The sequence below is a fragment of the Peromyscus maniculatus genome, chromosome 10 (genome assembly GCF_049852395.1).
Source record: "Peromyscus maniculatus bairdii isolate BWxNUB_F1_BW_parent chromosome 10, HU_Pman_BW_mat_3.1, whole genome shotgun sequence".
In the NCBI taxonomy this organism is placed as follows: Eukaryota; Metazoa; Chordata; class Mammalia; order Rodentia; family Cricetidae; genus Peromyscus; species Peromyscus maniculatus.
The window spans coordinates 13,310,072-13,328,481 of record NC_134861.1 but is presented as its reverse complement, the minus strand read 5'-3'; positions in this window follow the sequence as shown (position 1 = coordinate 13,328,481).

Below are 18,410 nucleotides of genomic sequence, written 5' to 3'. Positions count from 1 at the left end.
TACCCCAAATGAAGAAATAAATATTTTAAGTAAGTTCTTAAACACAATTTTTGCTCTTAGGTGAAGTGTATGTTTAAATAATTATCATCTGAAGCAAGAACTATACACCAGATTAAACTGGCAATGAAATGGAGGGGGTGGCTGGAATTAGAACTGGTTGTTTCTTCCAGAGAGATTAGGCACCAGGCTCTGAAGAGGTGTGTCTGGACAAACAGTGTAACACTGAACAGTGCTCTCAAGGACAGGAAGCTGGGAGCACCTGCTCAGAGAGCACGCTGGGATGGCCTTTCTAACTGTTTCAGCAGCCACAGCAGCCCCACCTCAAAGCCAACTGGCTCAGATGCTCTTGAGTTTACATCTTCTTATAATCAGTTGCTAACACTCCGATGCCTAGGGCACCAGCAGTTGACACCATATTCTTATAGATGTCAGATGGATTCCACTTGTATTCTTGGCTGTGTATGATTTATGTCTCCAATAATCAAACAAAAAATCTTTTTGCATACACAAAGTAATTTCACTCATCTACTTAATATCTCACAGTAGTATTGCAGCCTTACCATGAGTTAATAAAATATGAATTCTTCTCTACAGACTCTAATTCCTCTTAGCCCCATGACGTCTCTTGTCACTCTAGGTCACTTTTGCCATAATCCACCAGCCTCTCCTTTGTTCCTTTTTCACTTCTCTTCATTCTGACAAGCATTCAGAGCAGACTTTCTTGTGCCTTACTCCTCTAGTAAAGTCAGTAATTGCTGAGTCTGGTAACAACCTGCTGTCATTCTAGCACTTTGAAGAGTCAGGACAATGACAAGATCAGACCCAACCTGCACTACATAGCAAGAACCTTCCAAAACAAAATAAGTCACTGCCTGAAGGAGACATCACTTGGAACCAAGGCAGAGTGTCCCACTGCCCCGCCCTCAATCACTGCCCACGTGCTCATTCGGTTTTCATCTTTCTCTTTCCTAGAACCTCACAAAATATAATCATGAATTGTGTTTCTTGTCTTTGATAAATGTAGATTAACTAAAATAATATCAAATTAAGAATTGTCAACCAGGTTATGGTGGCATACGCCTTTATCCCAGCACCTGGGAAGTAGAGGCAAGAGGATCTATGAGTTTGAGACAAGCCTGGTCTACAGAGCTAGTTAGAGAACAGTCAGGAATATACACAGAAAAACCCTGTCTCCAAAAAAAAAGATAAAATCTTTCTCAGTCAGTTTAACATACCAGTGTCTCATCACTTTAATGACTAATTAAAACTTGAACATTAAAAGTGTACACGAAACTGAGTAGGTATTCTAATCTGGTTTGTGATGTTGAGGAGAAAAGAAGAAACATGAATATCTTTAAAAGTTACAAAGCACATTGAAATAATTATTTCACAATTTTAAATTTATTTTTAATTTTATATGTCTATGTTTATCTACATGTTTGTCTGGGTATATGTGTCACATGAGTACAGTCTCCATGGAGACAGAAGAGGGTATTTGATCCCCTGGAGTTGGAGTGACAGGTGGTGGAGATGGTGGGAAACAAGCTCCAATCCTCTGCAGTAGCAGGAAGCACTGTTTTTTATTTTATTTATTTATTTATTTTTCTTGTTTCCCCATTTTTTATTAAGAGATTTTCTATTTGTTTTACATATTAACCACAGATTCCCCTCTCCTCCCTCCTCCCACCGCCCCCAGCCTTCCCCCCAAGCCTCCCCCCCATTCCCACCTCCTCCAACGCAAGGTCTCCCCTAGAGAGTCAGCAGAGCCTAGTAGATTCAGTTGAGGCAGGTCCAATCTCCTCCTCCTTGCACCAAGGCTGAGCAAAGTGTCTCAGCATAGGCCCTAGGTTCCAAAAAGCAGGCTCATGCACTAAGAACAGGTCCCGGTCTCACTGCCTGGGGGCCCCCTAAACAGTTCAAGCTAAACAACTGTCTTACTTATCCAGAGGGCCTAGTCTAGTACTATGGGGGTTCCCCAGTTCATGTGTTTCCACTACTTTGGCTAGTTGTCTCTGTACTTTTTCCATTCACGGTCTCAATATCTCTTGCTCAAATAATCCCTCCTCTCTTTTGTCAATTGGACTCCTGGAGATCTGCCTGGGACTTGGCTGTGGATCTCTGCATCTGCTTCCATCAGTCACTAGATGAGAGTTCTATCATGACAGAGTGTTCGGCCCTCTGATCACCAGAGTAGGTCAGCTCAGACACCCTCTCAACCACTGACAGTAGTCTATAGTGGAGTCATCTTTGTGGATTCCTGGAAAGCTACCTAGAATTCTGCTTCTTCCTATTCGCACGGTGTCTTCATTTATCATGGTATCTCTTTCCTTGTTCTCCCACTCTGTTCCTGATCCAGCTAGGACCTCCCGCTCCCCTAAGCTCTGTTTCCCCTGACCCTTGCCCTCCATTACCCCACTCCCAGTTTGCTCATGTAGATCTCATCCATTTCTCCATCACTGGGAGATCCCTGTATCTTTCCTAGGGTCCTCTTTACTAGCTAGCCTCCCTGGAGCTGTGAGTTGTAGTCTGTTTATCTTTTGCTTTACATCTAGTATCCACTTATGAGTGAGTACATACCATGCTTGTCTTTCTGAGTCTGGGTTACCTCACTCAGGATGGTATTTTCTAGTACCATCCATTTGCCTGCAAACCTCATGATGTCATTGTTTTTATCTGCTAAGTAGTACTCCATTGTGTATATGTACCACATTTTCTTTATCCATTCTTCAGTTGAGGGGCATCTAGGTTGTTTCCAAGTTCTGGCTATTACAAATAATGCTGCTATGAACATAGTTGAGCATGTGTCCTTGTGGTATGATTGAGCATACATTGGGTATATACCCAAGAGTGGTATGGCTGGGTCTTGAGGTAGATTGATTCCCAATTTTCTGAAAAACAGCCATACTGATTTCCAAAGTGGCTGTACAAGTTTGCATTCCCACCAAAAGTGTAGGAAATAAAATAAATAGAATCACATCACTTCTACCCTCCCTTTCTTCCCTTCTTCACCTTCCTCCTTCTTTCAAACCCCTCCCACAGCCCCACAGCTCCCATTCTGAAGTTGATAACCTCTTTTTCCTTGATTATATTGGTTGCACACACACATGTACTCATGTATTGTTATGTGCATGTATGTAAATATATATAGCTACACATATATGTATTGTTACATATATATGTGTATACATGTATGCATAATATATGTGTGACATATGTACATGTATATGTTGTTTTATATATATGTATATATTTGTGTGTGTGTGTGTGTGTGTGTGTGTGTGTGTGTGTGTGTGTGTGTGTTGTTACATAAAAGGGATAAGGCTAGGGATGAGTCCCTTTATTGGCTATCTAATATGAAGTGTTTCATCTTGAAACCACACACAGACAAATAGCAAGCACTTTTAAATACCAAGTCATCACTCTAGCTTCATGGTTTCTTTTTTCCTGTGTTAAATTCATCAGTTATGGAAGAGTGTGTGTGTGTCCTTCTCTGAGTGTTTCCCATTTTACTCAAATCAGTCTGGAGTGGATTTTGCTGGGTAGCATTTGCTTTGGATTGTGTGTGATCCAAATGGAAACCCATTGGCAAGGTTTCAGATAAAGAAACAGTGTGGGAATGTTTGTTGTACTCATTTGCAGCCAATTTGGTTTGGGCCTCTCCAAGGCACACCAGGTTATCCCTGCCTACCAGCCCACTCTGCTAAAACCATGCCTCCATAATGAAATTCAGTCCAAGCTGATGGAAGAAAATAAGTTTTAACACATGCACCATCTGTGCTTTGGAATGTCAATGAGTTCCAAGCAACAGAAACTGTTCTCAAAATGAAATAAAACAAATGCAGATGCCATTAGTAAAATGAAAAAAAAAAAGCACCAGGAAACTCTTCCGTTTAAGACTGGTGTCATCTATATGCAGAAGTGTGTGAAGCCCTTTAAACTGATGAGTCTCCTTTTAACAATACCCATTTCCATAGAGATCAACACTGTCCCTTCTTGGTTTATCCACATTTTATTCTGACTTCTTTGTGCTGACTTAATACTTGGCTTCCTCTTTTGTTTCTTCTGGTTTGGTCAGTTTGAAACTTACTTCCCCATTGAATGGTACAGTATTGTGTGTATTTGATCTTTTTTTTTCCTATTTTCTTTCTAGCTGATTACATAATAGCATTTAATGCTACTTCAAATCATGAGCAAATGTACTAGTGTAATGGAAAGGAGATCAGGCATGAACTTTTCTTTTCCTATACAAATAATACTTTACACATAGAGTATATTTTAATCTTCCTGATTATCAGTTAAGAAATCTCAAAGAGATGCTGTGTGTAATGTGACAATATGGATAAAGCACTATGATAGGCAGAGTAATGCCTCCTCCATGATGTGGCTGCCAGACCCAAATGCCTAGAACCTCTTTTAATTCACTAGCCAAAATAGACTTTTCTTATGTAATCAAGCCAAGGATTTTAAAAAAGGGGATATTATTCTAGAGTGTCAGGATGAGACATATGACCATCGTCTTTGTGAGCTTCACTCTTTCTACATCACATTGAGTCTCATGGTTGAGAACAGACCTTTGCTGTTATTACCATATATTAGCCTTGTAATTTACAGCAACCTTATACATATCAATGAACTTCCAGAAAATTCTTGGAGGATCCCCTTCCCTAGTCAAGCCCCAGAATATCTATCGTGTATACTTACGAAAATAGACAACTATGGACCCCATAACATTTAGCTATGTATCTGTTCCAGAATTTACATTGTATGTATAACAAATTTAATTTTTATTTATTGATATATCATACATACATATCTATATTAACCTTTCTTCCCTACTCCTGTCTCTTGCTGTGGGTCTCTACTGTTTTATATACTGGAGATCAAATCCAGGGTCTTGTACATAGCTTTCCCACAGAGTTATGTCCCAAATATTATACATTACAATGTTGATTAGAAGATGGGATCTGATTCCCAAACAAAAATTATTTTGTTTGGTAAACCACAGGCTCTCCTAATGCATCCATGTGGAAATACAATATTGTATTTTAATCAGAACTTTTTGTTACATTATGGTTCATTCATTCAGATATTAAGCATTTCTGATTTTTTGAATTAATGTTTATAGGTAAAGATCGTCTAATTCATGCTGTTGCTTAACTAAAGGCAATTGAGTTTTACATTTTAATGACAAATTAAGTAACACAAGAAACACTTTTCAATTATCCAGTTTTTCAAAATCACATGAAGCTTCTTATAGATCTTACCCAATTATACTTAGGAAGTCCTTGCAATCACAAGTTTAATCAGATAATTTTTCTATCCAATGTTGTCCTGAGAGGGATATGTCTTTGTCCATAGCCCAGGTACATAACCAGTGTCATGAGAAAGTCTTTCAACCAGGACACATCTTCCACATGCGTCATTTGTCCTTGTCAATGTCTTAATCTGTCCCTCTTTGCTGACCCTGTTTTCTCTGTAGACATGAATATATTTAAACAAACAAATGATAAATTAAACAAGTAAAACTGTTAAAGTTTTATACAGATCTTATAATCTTTCTCAATAAACCTCTACCTCATTTCCTTTATAGACGAGATGATGGAAAGATTTGTCTACCATCTTGTTTTAACTACCCTACAGCCCAGTTATATCTGATGCCACTCATTCACCAAAAACCTGCCTCTAAATGCATTTAATGACAGTTATTTAACAAATTGAAATGGCATGCTTAGCCCATCATCTTAAGTGAAACTTGCTTTTTTTTTTTTTATTTTCTCATCACACAGTTCTCCTCCCTGGGATCTAGAAGGCAATTATCTCCCAATTTTTATTACATGGCAATCACTAACATAAACTATGCACTTACAAAGTCCCAGGCCACAGATAGTTCTTGCTTTACATGATCCTGTTTAATTCTTAGTATAAATTCTCATGGCAACAGCAGTATGCTTATTTCACATGGAAAACTAGGGTTTAATCCAGCAAAGCAGCATGTTTATAACTTTCTTAGTGGTAGATAACAGTTCTAACCATAGGGGCTATAGAGTTTGTTCAGTGGATAACTGCACATGTTGCTCCTGCAGAGGACTAGATTTCAGTTTTCAGCACCAACAACTCTAACTTCAGTTCTAGGGAATCTGATATCCTCTTCTGGCCTCTTCAGGCAAAATATTCATACACATAAAATAAAATAAATTTCTTACTCTGACATATTCTCATTATCCTTCCCAGTGTGGCCTCCACCCTGAGTGTTAGACTCTCCAGCCTGACTGTGAAATTCCCCTAGCCTGAGTGTAAGACCCTCCCAGCCTGAGTGTGAGACCTCCCAGCCTGAGTGTGAGATCCCCAGCCTGAGTGTGAGATCCCCAGCCTGAGTGTGAGACCTCCTATCCTGAGTATAAGACCACCCAGCCTGAGTGTGAGACCTCCCAGCCTGAGTGTGAGACCTCCCAGCCTGAGTGTGAGACCTCCCAGCCTGAGTGTGAGATCCCCAGCCTGAGTGTGTGACCCCCTGCCTGAGTGTGAGACCTCCTATCCTGAGTATAAGACCACCCAGCCTGAGTGTGAGACCTCCCAGTCTGAGTGTGAGACCTCCCAGCCTGAGCGTGAGACTTCCCAGCCTGAGTGTGAGACCTTCCAGCCTGAGTGTGAGACTTCCCAGCCTGAGTGTGAGATCTCAAGCTTGAGTGTAAGAGCCCTCAGCCTGAGTGTGAGACCCCAGTCTGAGTGTGAGACCCTCCCAGGCTGAGTGTGAAACCCTCCCAATCTGAGTGTGAGACACCCTACACTCTGAGTGTGAGACCCCTCAGCCTGAGTCTCACTCTGCTCCTTCACTGCTCTGCAGCCTTCCATACCCACAGACGTGGCTGAATGCACCAGCTTTCTACTGATGCTTCCAGATCGAACCATGATTCATCCAAATCCAACCATGAACATAAGATCTATCAGAAGCATTTGTTGGAGAATGTCTCTGAAATGTTTGAGAGGATCTCAGCTAGTGTCAAACCGCATGTATTCAGTGACCCAGGCCCTTGTTCTCCTGAGATAGTTTCTCATGCAACTACTATCGTCTCCCTACCTTTGTCTTTCTCAGGCTACTGGTTGATAGTCTGAGGCTATTTCATAACTACTTCAAGACTCCTCAGATTTGCTCCTATTTACCGTATAGACTCACCGATCATCCTTTATTCTATGGCAAAGAAATCCCGGCTCCAGCATTTGAGTTAACTTGGTCAGCAGTTACAGGCCTTCCTTTCCCCACTGGGAAGCCTCCATTGAATTATCAGTTAAGGAAAAAAAATGCAGAATTATATTTGACATGTACCTGCCATTTTCCCCCATGCATAATGTAGCTGAGTAAGCCAACTGTTTTAACACTAAAACAGGGTGGAACTTTCAGCAGTGCCATTGTACAGATAAGGAAAGGGAAGCCCAATGGGAAGCACACAGCTATTTCAGGCGGCATGCGATTTCATCCAGATGATTTTGTTCTGTCCCCTACCCTCAGCTCTGACCTAATTGACCTTCAGTATAGAGTTCTGCAGTTCTGCCTACCTTCATGGAAAGTTTATAGAGCGGAGACCTTGACAGAATACAATGGTTGCTCTGCACTTAGCGTTGCCATTTAGATGCTGTCTGATTTTGGAAATCACTTTTCTTTCTGTGCTTCCATTTCTTTTCCCATGGCAAAACCTCTAAGATATCCTCCAATATCAATTTCAGAAGCATCTGACACCAGAATATTCCCTTCAAAACTCCGTGAAGCCATCTGTTTCAGTGGGTCCAAGAAGCTGAGGAAACAGGGTATGTGGCAGTTTTTTACAAAGGCTCTTCAAAACACTACTGGCAACTTCAGATTTATTTTGTCTGTTTTCTTTTTGAGTGACAGAATATGGACATGGTGAGAAAGCACAGCAAGGCCTTGCAAGTGGAGGCAGAGTGATATGAGAAGAAATCTCTGCTCATAGCAATCTGTGCAGGAGTCAGTTACCCAGCTCCCTGCCTTCTTGTTTGATTAAACAGGAATGCCCTAGCAGGTTAAGTCACTAGTTCAGCACATTTCCAGGCTTGCTGATAATTATTCAATATGTAGGGTTTGTGTGTGTGTGTGTGTGTGTGTGTGTGTGTGTGTCTTTCATTCTGTTTGTTTTCTGATTTTCTTCCTCTTTCAGCCTTTAAACTGATGTTCAAGAAATAGACTGACAAGCTGGAAATCCAAAACATAATATTTGAAACACTGAAGTGGAAGGAAGGACTATGAAGGTTTGAGAAATTGTGTCTCTGTTGTGTTTGTATTTTAGAAGTGCATGCTTACATTTATCCACTTCTGCCCTCTGAAGCCCCTACTTGCCTTTATCTTTCCCCAACACAACAAATAATCTTACAGTGCCCATGACCACACTCTGCCATTCTTTCCAAATTCCCATAAAAATGCTATGAACAAGGAGAATACTTATTGGAGTTGGTAGTTATGGTATTATGTTATATATGCATGTAGAAATATATTTACATCATTGGTTTAATGATTAATATTTTATATCACTGTAAATCTTAACAGGTTTTATGATTCATATTTCATATTCCCTCTATTCTTAAATGATAATGGCTGTGTTGTGCTATTGTGTGTGAAAGGCATTTTTACGTATACGAAATTTTGCAGGTATGAAATTTATCCCTTCTATTCCACTTAAATCTTTGTAAAAAGTCAACTGTGCTATCTCTGGACATATGCTACTATGATTTATTTTTATGCTGTGTTCATTCTATCTGTTGAAGTTTTAGAATTTTATTTTGCTTTTTGTTATCCTAAATTTTGCAACAAATCATCAAATGTACTCTTTATCCTGGGAGCAAGTGTGGTCCAGAAGTTCAGAACATAAATCCTTGGCTCCCATACCTGCCATTTGTTGGTGGACCATTGACAAGCAACCTAACATCTTGGTAACTCAATTTCCCCATTTGGGAAATTGGAATACTAATTTTGAGGTGGTTTAACATTGTAATAAGTCATGAACCCACACGTCCAAAGCCTGGCATGGTTCTGAACCCCTCCTTAATCGATTTCCAAGTTCCTCATATTATACTTAAGATTTCCAACCTGTCAGTCCACTTCCAAGCACCAGTTCAATGAGTAAAAGAGGAATGATATCAGAAGAAAAATTGTGGGATATTTTGTTTGTGCTCTCACAAATAAAGCTTACCTGGAGATCACAGTACAGAGAGAGCCACTAGTTAACCATCGAGGCCAGGCAGTGGTGGCACACACCTTCAGTCCCAGTGGTTGGGATCTCATGCCGCTGATCCCAGTGCTTGAGAGGCACATGCCTTTATACCTAGCACTAGGGTAAAGGAAGCAAGAAGTGATAAGGCATGCAAAGACAGGAGCTCACCCCATTTTGGTCTGAGAAGTCATGGAGGTAAGAGCTGACTTTGGCTAGCTGCTTTGTTTCTCTGATCTTTCAGGTTCACCTTTGATATCTGACTCCAGGTTTTTATTATTAAGACCAATTAGAGTTTGTACTACAAAAAATCTTCACCGAAAATATAAACTTGACTTGAATTCTAGAGTTTAAAGAGGGGTATGAATGGATCTCTTTCCTTATAATAAAAATACAGTTTTGTTTTTTTTTTTTTTTTTTGGAAAGGCGCAAAGCTACACAGAGAAACCCTGTCTCGAAAAACCAAAAAAAAAAAAAAAACAAAAAAACCAAAAATACAGTTTTGAAACACAGAAGTTCTACTTTTTCAATAAAAATGTAAAGCATCAAGCATGCTTTCAAATATATTATTTAATGAGATTTTCTAATTGGTATTATTGGAAGAGAGGGTTTGAGACAGGGTGTGTAGTGCTGGCTGTCCTGGAACTGTCTCTGTAGACCAGACTGGCTTTGAACTCAAAGATCCATGTGTCTTTGGCTCCTGAATACTGAGATTAAAGGTGTGCACCACCACCACCACCACCACCACCACCACCACCACCACCACCACCATCACCACCACCACCAGGCTCCAAGAGATAAATTTCGTTTTTGCTTATTTTACTACACTCTCAACTATGCTTACCACAAGAGTGACAGTTATGAGGTCACGCATGGCAATACCTTAGAACACTAACATGTGCAGTCCCCATGGTCACAGGTTTAAGCACACTCTATTCTTAGAGAAAATATTTTTACAATTCTAGGGTCCAGTCTTCCACAGGACTCCCTGAGAGGGCACTTGTCCTCCAGGGCCTGCCACACATTTGTCAGTGATGAAGCACAGTCACTGAGAGCTCAGATTACTTCAAGCATTCATAGCATTCCAAATGCACATGATTAAAGACAGTGGAATAACAATGCAGAGTCATGGTTGCAATTTCTACCATCAATCACATGATTTCATATTTCATCAAAGAAGGAAACTTATACAGTTACAGTCCAAAGGACACAGGGCACAGTAATGTAAACAAAACTTTTCTGTTTAGTAATTCATGAGCTTAGATTCATTTTGTTAGAATTAAATTATCTTAATGTTTATATTATTTGCCTGTTAATAGCTTCGTTATTATAAAAATAACTTTTAGGTAGTCATGTTTGTATTTCATTAAATCACAATTGATCTAAATCAATTTCTCTTTGTTGCAGAACTATAAAAGCTGTCTGCTCTACCATTTCATCTACAGTAATAGACAGAATTCAGGTTTCACTGCCTGAAACAATAGTTGTGAACTTTAATACATTTCAGAATCACCTCGAGGGCTCTTTAAGGGCACAGTGCTTGCCCAGCCCTGGCCTTCTCATTCAGTCAACTGATTTGCATGTTAGCTGCCTGCCAGATGTGGGTACCCTTGTTCCAGGAACCCAAGTTTGAAAAATTGCTAGTTCAGATTCTAAAATATTTATGGGCCCCTGGAAATCATTGAGCTTTCCTCCATTAGGTTTTTTCCTGGAGAAGTTTGCAGATTATGTAACATTATGAAATCAAAAGTTGCTTTCATGCTAGACCCAAAGTTATCAGGTGAATGGCTTTGCTTCACTCTCTTCTTATAGCTGTCTCTATGCATCCCAGTCATGCCTGAGCAGTATATTAATTTTCCTCTAATCATCTCTTGAGTCTTGCCAGATTAATTTTTATTAAAGTAGATAAGCCTTGGGAATCGCAGTCCGCAAACTAATTTTGGAAAATTTAACTTTCTCCAATGTCTATAGTTTGACTTATTTCCCATTTCAACTCCCATGACACTTATTCAATAGGATATTAAAAACTACCCTGCCCTCTAACCTCTACCTCAGCTGCACCCAAGTTCACAGTAGCTACCAAGGTGACAAGAAGCATTGGAGGAGACTCTCCTGGATTACACTGTTGACATTAAGACTTGTCAAATAACACTTTTCTTAACTGCTAATATTCACAAGTCATTGCACTTCATTGTTCCTAATCTCTTTTGATCCAGTGTTTGTGACCATTGATTACATTGTTGCAATGCGTTAGAAAACACTGTCTCTGTGGATCTACAGAATTGCACCAAAGACAGACATAAATCTGCACACCTGTGGACACCTGAATTTCAACAAAGAAGTCAAAACTGTACAATGGAAAAAAGAAAATATCTTCAACAAATGGTGCTGGAATAACTGAATGTCAACATGTAGAAGATTGCAAATAGATCCATATCTGTCACCATGCACAAAACTTGAGTCCAAATGGATCAAAGACCTCAACATAAATCCAGATACACTGAAACTGATAGAAGAGAAAGTGGGAAATAATCTGGAATGTATTGGCACAGGAGACAACTTATTTTTTTTTAAGATGTATTTATTTATTATATACACAGAAGAGGGTACCACCACCATGTGGTTGCTGGGAATTGAACTCAGGACCTCTGGAAGAGCAGTCGGTGCTCTTAACCTCTGAGCCATCTCTCCAGCCCTGGAGACAACTTCTTGAACACCAATAGCACAGGCACGAAGATCAACAATTAATAAATGGGACCTCATGAAACTGAAAAGTTTCTGTACGGCAAAGGATATCATCAATAGGACAATTTGGCAGCCTACAAAATGGAAAAATATCTTCATCAACCCCAAACTGACAGAGAGCTGATTTCCAAAATACATAAAGAACTCAAGAAACAAGCTACCAGCAAACCAAATAATCCAATTTTAAAAATGAGGTACAGATCTAAACAGAGAATTCTCAACAAAAGAATCTCAAATAGCCAAGAAATACTTAAGGAGATGTTCAACATCCTGAGCCATCATGGAAATGCAAATCAAAATGACTCTGAGATTCTATCTTACACCTGTCAAAATGGCCAAGATAAAAAACACAAGTGACAGCTCATGCTGGAGAGGATGTGGAGGGAACACTCCTCTATCACTGGTGGAAGTGCAAACTTGTACAGCTATTTTGGAAGTCAGTGTGGCAGTTTCTCAGAAAACTGGGAATCAATCTACCATAAGATCCAGCTATACCACTATTGGGCACATGTCCAAAAGATGCTCTATCATACCACAAGGACACTTGCTCAACTGTGTTCATAGCAGCTTTATTTGTAATAGACAGAACTTGGGAACAACCTAGATGCCCCTCTACTGAGGAATGTATAAAGAAAATATGGTACATTTACAAAATGGAGTATTACTTAGCTGCTAAAAACAAGGACACCAGGAAATCTGAAGGCAAATGGATGAAACTAGAAAAAACTCATCCTAAGTGAGGTAACCCAGACTGAGAAACCCTTTGATGAGTAGTATGTACTCACTCATAAGTGGATACTAGCTGTAAAATAAAAAGTAACACAAACTCAGAGAGACAAGATAACAAGGAGAGTTCCTGGGGGGACTCCCAGATCTCCCTGGGAAGGGGAAATAGAGATTTCTTGAGTGGACTGAGGGCAGATGTGGATGGGAACATAAGAGATCAGATTGACTTGGCAGGGAGCAGAAGGGAAGAGTACTACTGGAAAGCAGGACATTCTGGGATCAGGTAAACACCTGGCACAAGGGAGTCTCCCAGTAATCTACAAGGATTACCCCAGCTAAGGCTCCTATCAATAGTGGATACATAGCCTGAACTGACCATCTCCAGTGACCAGATTGGTATCTAGCCCAAATATCATCTCATCCATCAACTGATGAAAACAGATGCAGACCCACAGCCAAACATTAGGCAGAGTTCAGGTAACCCTGTAGAAGAGGTGGAGAAAGGATTGTAGGTGCCAGAGACATCAAGAACACCACAAGAAAACTCACAGAATCAATTAACATGGGCTCATAGGAGCGTACAGTGACTGACCTGACAACCAGAGAGCCTGCATGGGACTGACCTAGGCCTGCTGCATATATGTGACAATTGTGTAGCTTGGTCTTCTTGTGGGACTCCTAACAGTGGGAGCAGGGACTGTCTCTGACTCTTTTACTGACTTTTGGGAACCTACTCTTGATACTAGGTTCCCTTGTCCAGCCTTCGTATGTGGGGAAGTTCTTAGTCTTACTGCAACTTGATATGCCATGTTTTGTTGATATTCATGGGAGGCCTGCCCTTTTCTAAATATAAAAAGAAGGGAGGAGGTGGGGGGTGTAGAAACTGGGAGGAGAGGAGGGAGGGGGAAACTGTAGATGTGATGTAAAATAAATAAATGAATGAATTTATTTAAGAAGGAAAAAAGAAAACAGTGTCTCACTGCACTTAGACAAAAAAAATATTGGAAGGCTGTGTTCGGTACATCTGCCTAGCTGCAGTCTGGTTGCTACTTCTGCTCTGAAATATTCATTAATATGTTTTTGATATTTTTGCTATCTGAGAATTGAACGTTACCATGCTGGGCAATCTGCTTTGTTACAGGTGTTTGTTTTCTTTTATTTTATAAATTTCTTGAGATATATATCTCAAGCTGCTTGTGATGGATAGGATGTAGCCTTTCTCCTTTCAAAAGACCTGAAGTAGAGGCAGGGAGCAGGACCATCTTCCCCAGAGATAGGATGTGTATACAGCTTCAAGTGTAGGGAACCACTGGCTTTGTTTGTCATGAATTTTTACTAAATTACTATTAGTGTTTCACAGTTACAAATGCTTGTTCTGTGTTTTCTACCATCAAATCTACCTGCCTGACTTGCATTGTAGGGAAAGATGTTTTTTAAACTCATGATAAATCAAACCTAGTGGTGCTGGGGGGATGGATCAGCAGTGAAGACCACTCAGCCGTGAAGATCCAGGTTATGTTACCTTCTGTAAATCCAGTTCCAGATGATGTCCTTTCATGACCTCTGTTGCATCACACATCCATGTCCTGCACATAGACACATGCAAGCAAAGCACCCATCCACATAAAAATGAATGAATATTAAAAAATAAAACCTAGTCTCTCAATGTGTTAATGCAGTGATTAAGCTGGGCAGATAGGGGCTGCCTCACTCTGTTCCATCCAAGGAGACAGACTGGTTCCTCTCAGAGTTCTGTTTCCAGTTCCTTTTCCCAGTGGCACAGATTGGCATATTGTACTGTAAATTTTGAATAAGACAGAGAATATAGACATTTCTTGCCAGAGGAATCTAAGAATCTCTTTCCAGAGGAGAAGATGAACCACAGGGTTTATTTTCCAGAGGGGAATGGATGGTTAGAAATGTCAAGTAATGGCCCAGGTGTGGTGGAACTGTGTGCTTATGTAAAAGGGTTTTGGAAACATATGAGTGCCTTTCCTTGGAGTCACCTTCCAATGGCTTCTTCGAATAATGACAAGTGGGAATATCAGGGCACTCAATCCATGCAACTCCATGTTACAGTTCAAGAAGCCTCCCTGGGCAATCAGGGGAAGGTACTGAAACTTAGCTAATAATAAAGAACTTTTGGGAAATGCCTACTTAAAAAATTAAGGGGTGATGTGTGAATAAAAGCAGGATTGGAGGACTCACACCCTCAGTCCAAATTCTGTTATAACTCAGTTCTCCAGAGCCTGGCTAATGCCAGGTCCCTCACAGCTTGCTTCTGCCCAGCTCTCAGTCCACCTCCCAGCCTCTCTGAGGAGCCTATTTTGACCTCTGTGACAAATGAAGAACTGTAAAGAACAACGAGAAGAAAGATGATGGAGCAGGGTAGAGTCGGTCTTTTTTGTCAGACTTTTTTTGTACTGCCAATTCCCAAATAATTACATGGAGACTTATTATTAATCATGAAAGCTTGGCTTTCATCTCAGGCTTGTTCCCAACTAGCTCTGATAACTTAAACTAACCTGTTTCTATTAATCTACATTCTGCTACGTGACTCTTTACTGCTCCTCCATTCTGTATGCCCAAATCCTTCCATGTCTTGCTGGCTCCTCCTGCACACCCAGATTCATCCTGAGTCCCTCTCTCTCCCTGGAAGTTTTGCCTTTTCTCTCCTGCCTAGCTATTGGCCATTTGGCTCTTTATTCAACCAAACAGAAGACACCTTGGCAAAAACACATCTTCACAGTATACAAAGATTATACCACAGCAATGAGTTTTTCTGCCTTTCCTACAATGCTTTAGTTTTCCATTGATTTAATGAGATTTTCTAATAAAATATGTATCTTTATCTCATAGAGTATTTGCCATCCTCAAATTATGCATGGAAGTTTTAGTGAAAAAAGGGAAAAAGTAACATTTTAGAAAAATCTCAATCACTATTTATGATTTTATAACTAGAGATGGTCTATGCTAATATGCTGAATTTCTGTAAAATTTTCTATGATAACCTACATAATATGAATATGAATATATAATTACATATATCTATATATCATGTATACATACATAAATGTACATGAGAGAGGGTAATTTTAGTCAGTGGCAGCCCTTCTTAGATGCTTTCCTGCTAACATCAATATATCTTAATGCAATGTTCACATTTTCTGTTTAATTTCTACTGCATATAAATTATTAACAGTTAATTAGGTACATCTTACAGTCATTTCATTTTTGTTTCATATCTTTATTTCTATCACATTATATTACTTCCATGCCAATACCTACATATTAATATTTCATAACCACATTTGAAACATTATACCAGTTTTAAGGTTAATCTAATAGTTAATATTTTACATTTTAAACAATAAATCTACATAAAAATGTAAACGGCATGTTTCAATACTCTGTAAGCTCATTCTTTATACAGTGTGAAAGAAAAAATGATGAGAACAATAATCAATTTGACTTCAGAAACAAGTTTTATACATCATGAGTATAAACACATACAAATGCAAACAATTACAAATAGACAAACTAGATAAAATTTTGCCCTTGGTATTCCTGAAATTTGTAAAACTGTATTCACAAATTACTTGCTCTACTTTGCTCCACATGTGATTTTGATTTAGTTGTGGTCTTCTAGAGACAAGAGTACAGCAGAAGGCGTGGGGTGTGTTGCCAACGCTCCGATATAAACAGACGGCCATTTCCATCTGGGCTGAGTTTGGAGTCTCTCTTAAGCCTTCACTCTGGGGAAAACTAGCTGCCTTGTTTTGAGAATATTGCAGCAGGTTTTGCAAAAGACACATGACAGGTAACTGAAGTCTTCTGTCAAGACCCATCCAGGAATTCAGGCTGCCAAAATCCATGCCAATAATCGGGTAAGTGAGTCACTATTCATCATGGAGCCTTTGGAAGAGACAGTATTCCTGATTAACCATTAGACTGTGTTTCATTAGAAATCTTGATTTTTTTTTTAATTTTATAACTTACGAAGATGTGTGATATTGCTGCTGAGAATGAGGGTAATTAACTGGGCAGAAACTGATAATTGACACAGTACTTTCAATTAAATGTTAGCAGAAATTTCCACTTGTGAAAAACAATTCAAAAATGAGTAAATAATTTAAATTACATTTTCCTTGAGAATAAAGGTTATTAGGAAATAAGCCTACAAGATTTATTAAATGATCATTAATAGCAATATGCAAATTAAGAGTAAAAACATCTTGAAAGATATGATCAAAGCTACTCCAAGAAGAAACTGACAACCAAAATAACCTTGAGTCTATTAAGAAAATGAATTCATAAAGAAAAGTTTCCCCAAAAGTGAACTTCCTAAGCCCAGAAGGATTTGCTGATTATGGTAACTTTTTTAGCTTTATGTATGGTGAATGTTCATAGCCTAAAGTGTATTATCTTAACCACCTTCTGAACTCAGACACTTTCACAGTCTTGGGAAATACTACCATCAGAATGTTTTTTGTATTCTATAATTCCATACACCTCAATCACTAAGCTGCATTCCCCCAACACCAGCTCAGAGGAAAACTCCTGCTGCTTTCTGTCTGTCTGTGTTTGACTACTCCATGCACCTCACACAAAGGAATCATGCAGCGTTTGTGATGTTGTTCCTACCTTATTTTATGTAGAATAATGTCATCGAAGCTCATCCTCTATGTCCTATATGCCAGATTTAATTACCTCAGAAGAGCTAAATAGTGTTACATTGTACACACATATTATTTTGTTTCTCTGTCTTGGGATGGATACTTTGGTTTCTTCAGCTCAAAAAAAAAAGGTGTTTTTTAATAATTTTGTTATGGGTGCATTATAAAAATGGCTCTTTGAATCCATATTCCCAGAGGTAGAATTGCTGGATCTTAAGATAATTCTTTCTTCTGTTGCCTGAAAAATCATAATGTTGTTTTCCAAGCCACTGCATCATTTATATTTCAATGACAGGGCACAAGAATCCATGTTCTCCATATCCTTACAACGCATTGATTTTCCATTTTCTTCCTGTTTTATCTGCAGTGATGATTCATTTTTATCCTTTTGTGTGCTTATAGTAGTTCACATGAGGTATGCTGTAGGGAATGTGGCTTGAGTTTCCCTAACATTTGTGATTGTGAGCATCTTCCCAGGCCTTTCTTTTTTAATGTCTACCTGCTGTGAGGAAAAGCAGATTCATACCACTTGGTTGTTCACTGTTACTCCATTCGTATTATTGAACAGCCAAGCCTCTTTATATGTTTTAGCTACTAATCTTTATCAGGTAACACAATTCCTAAATGTCTTCTTCTTTACCATGCTCTGTTCCTATACTGCATTGATAGTACCTTTTGATGCATCAGTGGTTGAAAGTTCATTGACAGTTTCCTAATATTCTTTTCATTGACTATTGTTTGGGAATTAAATGGGAGAACTCAAAATGCCTTACCCTAGTGCTCTATATTTCTAAATTTTTAATTTCTACCATTTAAACTTTTAATTGATTTTTAGTTACTTTCTGTATTTGATGGACTATAAGTAAGCATCTAGCCATATTTTTATATAATTTGATATGTTATCATTTAATTTTCATTTTGTCAAGATGTTTTGTAATTTTCCTTGTACTTTCAATTTTTACCTATAATTTTAATTTTCAGGTATGTGTTGGTCTTTCTCTTTTTTTTCTGTCAATTTATAATTCTGTTCCATTTTGATCACAGA